The sequence below is a fragment of the Vanessa tameamea genome, chromosome 21 (assembly GCF_037043105.1).
Source record: "Vanessa tameamea isolate UH-Manoa-2023 chromosome 21, ilVanTame1 primary haplotype, whole genome shotgun sequence".
NCBI lineage: Eukaryota > Metazoa > Arthropoda > Insecta > Lepidoptera > Nymphalidae > Vanessa > Vanessa tameamea.
In genome coordinates, this window is record NC_087329.1 from 8,524,270 (window position 1) to 8,531,736 (window position 7,467).

Consider the following 7,467-nt stretch of genomic DNA (forward strand, 5'->3'; position numbering starts at 1 on the left):
GATTTAGTGATTTATTGTTATTTATACTTGGAACATAGTATATGTCGACGAGCTCTTGTGCACTGTTTCACAATCGCTTTATGCTTCATATAATAATATAATAGAATTTTATATATTTATTATGTCCGAGAATAATTTGTTAAATAAACGAGTCGTATTATCAAGTAAATACATTGAAAAACCTCCGCGTATCAAGCAAACATATAATATATTTAAATAAGTTCCTATGTGTGACGTATTATGCCGTACTTAAGAAGGGTAGGAATTTCTCAATTATCACGTACCGGATCGAGATGTACGACCCCCCCTCGCCCGGGGGAGGTGCGACCCACTTCCAAGCAATATAGTCGGACTGCTATCGGTATTAAAATTTACAATTTTATGACATTCTCGTGCGAATATAGTCGCTTTTCTATCGTCCAATTTAATTAGTCACCTTTGAAACGTCGCTCAATTTTAGTTGTAAATTTTATATTATTCATGAACTATTTTCATTCTGTATAGCCCGACTTTAATATTCTTTTATTAGTCTGCACATTGCACATTATTATAAACTTTAAATAATATATTAAAGTATAGACGATGACATTAACAATGCTATGTTATTATGTATCTCATACCAACAGGAAACGCTACGTGAATTAGTAATACTAATATTTTATATTGTAATATTATATTCTACCGCCAAACAGCAGTACTCAGTATTGTTCCAGTTTGAAGGATGAGTGAGCCAGTGTAATTACAGGCACAAGGGACGTAACATCTTAGTTCCCAAGGTTGGTGCATTGGTGATGTAATAAATGGTTAATATTTTTTACAACGCCATTGTCTATGGGCGGCGGTGACCACTTACCATCAGGTGGCCCATTGGCTTGTCCGCCTACCGATATCATAAAAACAAAAAAATATAAATGCAAAAGTAATTCTGTCTGTTGCTCTTTCACTGCCAAACTAATGAACTAAATTCAAGCAAGCTTGAAGTCCAAGAGAGGGTATGGGTCACTTTTTTATGACGAACACCTGACAACCAATTCCTAAAACTCGAGCGAAATCGAGGGCGACAATTACTAATAAATGCATCTTTATGTGTTTCTATATGTACTTTTGTATGTATAAATGCTTCTCAAATTGGACTTATGAATTGGATAAAACCACGACATAGAATTTCATATTTTTCGGATAATTATTTTAATAATTTACAGCATAAATATGTATCAAATTTGTTTAATAGATTTTCAAATCTTCAGTGCTTCAGCGCTTTAATGTTTTTTTTTTATAATATATAAATTACTGTTGACAATTGGTAATCATTTATTAAAAAAAAAAAATTTTAAATTCAATAAAAATATATTATATTTTATATAACTGTTGCTATGTATACCTATAATAGTTAACAGTTGTGTGTTTTGTCATATTTGTAAGATCGAACGTTAAGGGAATACTATATGTCAGTATTGCGCTGACCACCTTAAATCGTGGACCACGAAATCCTGCGAGCAATTGTGATGGCGATGCTACATAGGAAACCGATGATGGCCTTCGATTTTGACTGTCATGATGTGATGGACCAACCGAGTGAGGCAAAGAGTGTTCGTATTTGCACTCACTTGTGGTCTACAATATCTTTAGTGCAAATAGATAGTCTCCATCGACAGCGTCCGCAATGACCGTATTCATTCACCACTGATGTTCGATCAGATAAATAATTTCCCAGAAAAATTATAGAACGACGTAAGTGACAACTAAAATGTAACAACAAACAAATAAATACATAAAACACTTGAAATTATGTTTTTTATGATACTATATATATTTTTTAGTCTTTATTGTGACGTTGTATATTAATATAATTGCATAAGCGAAACAGATACGGATATCAAAGGAAAATAAAAATTTACGAGAAACATTGGAATTGCACTCGAAACACATTAATTACACCCATTTGAAATCCTCCGAGCATCGGAGGCATCGTGAATAATCTGACTCACACAAATATAACTCACATACATACATATATAAAACATTATATATCATATTTGTCAAACTAATATTTTATACGAGTCAGTTTTGTTTGTTCGTATATTTCGTATTTGAGGGAAAGATTGTTAAAATGTTTCCCATAAAATTTTCTCATTTTAAAACCTTATAGCTTATTAATTTAAAAATGCTATAATTAATATGTTATCGTGAGTTTGGGACACCTATTGTTATTTTAAAGGGGGATGGTTCAGAACTTTTTTTACACGCTGCTCCATGCGGGTTAGTGGTATCCGACACATGATGGTTTTCCTAGATCGCAAAGCAAATGAAAATTAAAATCTAGATTTAAATTAAACAAATGACCTATGGGCGGAAGAGTAATGTATAATCTGGGTAAAAAAGCGCAGAGCAAAAGGCATAACAGTAACTTATAATGGACGGTCGTACCGAATTTCTGTTCCTTTCTGTCTATCCATTCCACAATAAAAAAGTCTACAGTATTCTCCATAATCTTTCTATAATATGATATATAAAGAACTGTTCTTTTGCTGCCCACCTTTCGGTAAGACCTTTGCAAACGACCCAAGCTGTTCTGTATGTCAATCGTAAAGTGTCGTAAGTCGACTTCTCAATACGCTATTTCGATACGCATATTCTCTAAATGTTTTCATTATTATACTCAGAGTCGTATATCGCTTCCTGATATAAGTGTTCTTTAGTAATTTTTGAGTTCGATCTTACAGAATATCACAGAATATGTTAGAGATAATACTATATGTTTACTAAGGCATCTTAAGAATTTCGAATGCTAAATAGGACCTTAAGCATTCGGTAATAAGATTGCATATTGAATTTTAAGTATAACGGTAAAATGACACTGAATAAAGGAACATTGAAATATTGCAACGCTCACGTTGTTACTCATCCTTAAAAATAAACTATTATTTTATAATAAGAACACTTAAGTTTCGTTATTAATAGGAATTAAATTAATACATATTCATATGACAGTTCATATTAACTTTTTACAGTGAACAATAAATTCATAATTTAAAAGAAGAATACGAAAATGCATTAATCATAATTTGAATTAAAACCAATTTAATTTGATACACTTGATATATCTGTCAATAAAAGTCTTATCCGCCATGTTGGATTTAATGTGACGTCATATAACCGGACTCGCGGGAGTCTTGAGAGGAACGATACCTTAGTTGTCCAAATAATTTTACATTACATTCGTGTTTTAAGCGTGATCGTGGTCACGACTGATAGAGAAAATGTACCGCGAATTTTCAAAATGTACGAAATATACTAATGGTATAGAAGCTACATGGTCGACAAAACTGTATCTATTTTTATATGGTATAAATATAACGTGCTTCGGAAATATATGTAGTCTCCGTTTTCAGCCTTATAAATGATATCAAAATCCAGAAGATGTTGCTCTGCCTTTATATTTCCACTAGCGACCTGCCCCGGTTTCGGACGGGACGTGACGGGATTTATAGCACTTTTTTATAATTGGATTATCAGTTCCGGAGATACCCCTACATACAAACAAACAAATTTTAACTCTTCAAAATATTAGTATAGATATGTTATAGCGATCAGTTGAAAGGTATAGATTTTAATGTTTTACAGCGCCATCTAGCAGCGAAACGTAAACATTGTCGAAATAATATCACAAAAAATTTATGATCACACATAGGGACAAATATATGACATATAAAACTGTACAATAAATATTGTGAATAGCTTATTTTATTAAGAGTAAACTTGTTTCTCGATATAAAGTCCAAAGTTATGTACTCGTGGGTACTTGCTGATACGTAAATTGTAGCGTACTTGACGAGAAAGACGCGAAGTCAAGATCTCAGTTCACACACGGAACGTGGACTATCGTTCTTAATATCGTTGTTCAAACATGTTAAGAAATCACTCCGAAGTCGGAGAATTCATTACGGACAAATCCGTGTCGAGCACTAGTTCATATAAAAATGTCAATACAACTCACATCTAGACGAAAAATACAAAACACGCACACACGTAACTGTATATACACACATACGTCGAACCTTTCGCGAGTTGAATATCTATTGTAGATATATAGGAATAATCTTTCACGTGACGCACACTAGTGCAGTTTTAAGTGTGGATTTTTCTCGTAGCTGTGTGCTTCACACTTGGGTGTGGTGGGGGCCGGTGGGAGGGGGAGGGAGCATACATTTTCAGGAAGGCTCCGTCACAGGGCATCTTTCAGCGTTCCGAAGCCGCACACATCGCCGGCTATCGGTGAGACGAAGGAACACAGGACGGGTACAGTGTAATGAAATATAGAGAATGCTTAATCGAATAATTATACAATTTTTTAACGTCGAAGTTTTGCATGCATAGAGTAGTTTGATATAAACGCGCAAGGGTGTTTAAATATTCGGTTGAATTGTTTTAAATAAAGAAAAATAAAATAAATTTTAGCCTTTAAGTAAAATATGTATTATTAAAAATGATTGAGGAGCAGAGTATTATAACTCTGTTTAGAAACACGACCTTGCGATTTCTTATTATTGGGCCGTCTCCAATTTACTATCAACGAAATAGTTACATTATTAATATATAACATATACATTGTACGTATATATAAGTTATCTAGATTAAATAAATAAACTTACAGTCAAGCTCAGTATAATATGTATAGACATGTATGTGTGTATATATTTCTTTCACAAAAGTGTTTTACAAATAATATCAATGCTCTGTTACCCCACTCTCCCCCCCACAATCGCTCCCAGATCGCCGGGTGGGAGGAGGGATGTGTGTGTTCGGAAAAATACCTTATGATCCAGCGGGGTTTTAAGTTTTTCTACATTGTTGTATTTAATTCGTTTTTTTTACGTAAACGTATTGTTTCAGCGTTCGTGTTTAATTACTTTAATTTTCTAATTACTTACTGAGGTACAGTCGATATTAAACATATATATATATGTCTATGACATATAGATATATCGTTATGATAGTCACTGCCTTGGTCTGGTGGCTATATATAAAGACGGTGTCAAAATCCGAGGCAGATCGGGCCGATATAAAGCCTTAACAACCGAGAGAGAGAGGAAGTTGAAAATGTGTCGGTACGTCCCCGTGCCTCAGAAAGCACGTAAAGGTACGCCTGATCTTTTTCCGGTCTTATTCACCGTCCCGTTGGATTATCTGAGTGAGGGAATACAGAGTGCACCTATATCCTTGTGATCGTCTGGAAGACATCATTGTTATATAATATATGTTTGTATATATTTATCTCATAGAATTGATTCAAAAGTAATACCAACTATGTGTATATATTCACTAATGAGAGATACTTTATGCATCGTGTCATAAGAGCCGAGTTATCCCATTGGCAAGATTTCGGGTTCAAACCCAGACAAGTACCACTGAATGATAATATACTTAGATTATTTTTATAATTCATTCATATGTTGAATGATTATTTCACAAGTGTGTCTATCAATACTTTTTTTATTTTAATGAAATAGACAGGCGGGCGGCCAATGCCTGATGGGAAATGGTCACTAACGCCCAGACATACACTACCGCCCAACACGTGGCGCTATACGGAATATTCACAATTACCTAAATGGCTTATGCGCCATAGTGACTAAGATGTTATGTCCTTAGTGAATATTGTTGCAATGGCTAACTCACTCTTTAAACCGGAACCATCATATCAAGTACTAATTTTTGACTGTAAACTATGTATATGATGAGTGGGTGGTAATTACCAAAACGGGCTTGTTGCCCTATTACCGAGTAGGTAGGTCTTTGCCCAACAGTGGGATATAAGCCGTTACTACAATATACATATAATTATAAACTCACATGTTCCTCTACGTAGAGTATATCTACTGTTATGTGAATTTATTTTCTTTCATTTTTCTTTTATTGTATAGGTAGGCGGACGAGCAATTGGGCCACCTGATTTTAAGTGGTCACCACCATAGACGCCAACAACCTTGGGAACTGAGATGTTATGTCCCTTGTGCCTGTAGTTACACTGGCTCACTCACCCTTCACAATTTATCAAAACATCTTTGAGAGGTGAATCGTAGACTTACATAAAGTACAGAAAAGTATATAATAAATTGACTTAAGGTTTTATGGTCTAAACGTTAACATTAACTCAATACAATGAACTTACATAAGTTTCAAAAGTATACTCGTTGTCATCCGCGGATTCGCTCGTGTTTTAATGGTTGGTAGTCAACTGTTAAGCATAAAATATCAGCCTATGTCCTTCCTCAGTTTCAACCTCACTTTCACACCAAATTTCATCAAAATCAGTTTAGAAGTTTGGTCGTGATAACAACAAACAGACAAACTTAGGTTCGCACTTATAATATTAGTATAGAAATACAAGACTACAGTGAATATTAAAACATTCGTTTGATAAAGTAATTATACTAGAAGATTGAATTAACGATCAAATACAAGATGGTCTAAATTTATAGCGAGCAAAACTGCGAAACTAAATTACGTATATAATATTATCATATACGAAAATCTTCAGATAAGATTTATTTATTTAGTTTTTTCGGTAAGGCATCACAAAAAAAAGTCCCATATATATAAGTATAGTATATAAAATATAGTACATAAAAGCAGCCATCCAGACTTCACGACGTATTACTGAAGATTAATTCATAAAAGAAATTTCCCTATTTCACATTTATCAAAATCTTTAATTATAAACCCAACGTATGGAGACGGAGCGTTCAACTCACGGTATATTTTTAAAAATCATTTCACACGTACGATTCTCCCTAAGGGGGTGAACCAGGTGCACTATATTACGATACTTGTGCTCCTTTTACTATTAGTTGCTTGTAGTGGTAACGGAAGGTGTATACAGAGCGAGGTAAGTTTGGATGTACATTTCATATTCATATGCTGTTAAGAATTCGCGTATTAATTTTTTTTTTTTTTTCGATTTTCGCAACAGTTTCTCGTTTAGCTGCGATTTATGCCCTGGTCAGTAATTAGGGTGTTCAGCAAAAAATATATGTGAACGCAATGGAAATTTAATTTTTCCGGAATATGACTTTACTGTTTTAATATTCATATTACTCTATTTCCGTTATATGTTATGTAGTATATCTGAATTTATGATTAAAGGTGGTCTAATGGATACTTTCTCAATCTACCGTCAAATGGTACGTAATGTTTTTTATCGATGTGTGCAGTTTAGAGTGAATGAGACAGAACTATCATGAAACATTCGATTCTAACCGCGGTTTTAAGACGCTAAACAGTATTTCATCTACTGGCTCATAAACTATATCTACGACACTAACTTTATCACGGCGTTATTGAATATGCCTTAATTACATTTTATAAATAAAACTTTATTTGAATTTAGCAATTTAGTATAAGGAAGTCTCCAGTTTTATAATAGAATAATATGATATCATAGTGTATCACAATTGCAGTATCCAA